The sequence below is a fragment of the Amphiprion ocellaris genome, chromosome 23, assembly GCF_022539595.1.
Source record: "Amphiprion ocellaris isolate individual 3 ecotype Okinawa chromosome 23, ASM2253959v1, whole genome shotgun sequence".
Classification (NCBI taxonomy): domain Eukaryota; kingdom Metazoa; phylum Chordata; class Actinopteri; family Pomacentridae; genus Amphiprion; species Amphiprion ocellaris.
The window spans coordinates 402,703-403,306 of record NC_072788.1 but is presented as its reverse complement, the minus strand read 5'-3'; positions in this window follow the sequence as shown (position 1 = coordinate 403,306).

Here is a 604-nt window from a genome sequence, read left to right as displayed (position 1 = left end):
GAGAGCATGCTAGCTGATGGCTAACACTTAAATTAGCGCCCTTGGAACGGCGGAATGAGGTATGAAAATGTTAGATATGTATTATTATCAGATGAGTTGCGTTTATTTGTATTGGATGTAAACATGATTTATACGTGAATTGTTTGTGATACTACAGTGAGGCATTTTGCATTCTATTTAATTCTGTAGTTTTCATGGTGCTTATGGTACACGTGCTGGTCGAGAGTGAGAATAAGTCAACACCCGTTTGAAACTGGGAATCCAAGGGGCCGCTACATGCTGTCGTAAGCTAATGTGGTCCAAAGTTATTAGCTTATTAGCACTGATGTCTAAATTACTGGCATACAAATAATGACAAATCACCAGCAGGTATCTTTAGTCTACAGATTGACAGCTAGCTAGCTAATGCTGCAGTAAACTAATATGATGTTATTAGCTTAGCATAGAGTGGGCTACGCTAGCCTCTTAGCCTCATTATGCAAATTTTACTGTTGGTTAGCTATTATGCTATTTTGCTACATGAGGTATTGACCAATGATCAGGGTACATAAGTAGTGAGAAAGGCTGAAATTTTCAAACAAAAAATATTTTTTCCTTTTTTAAA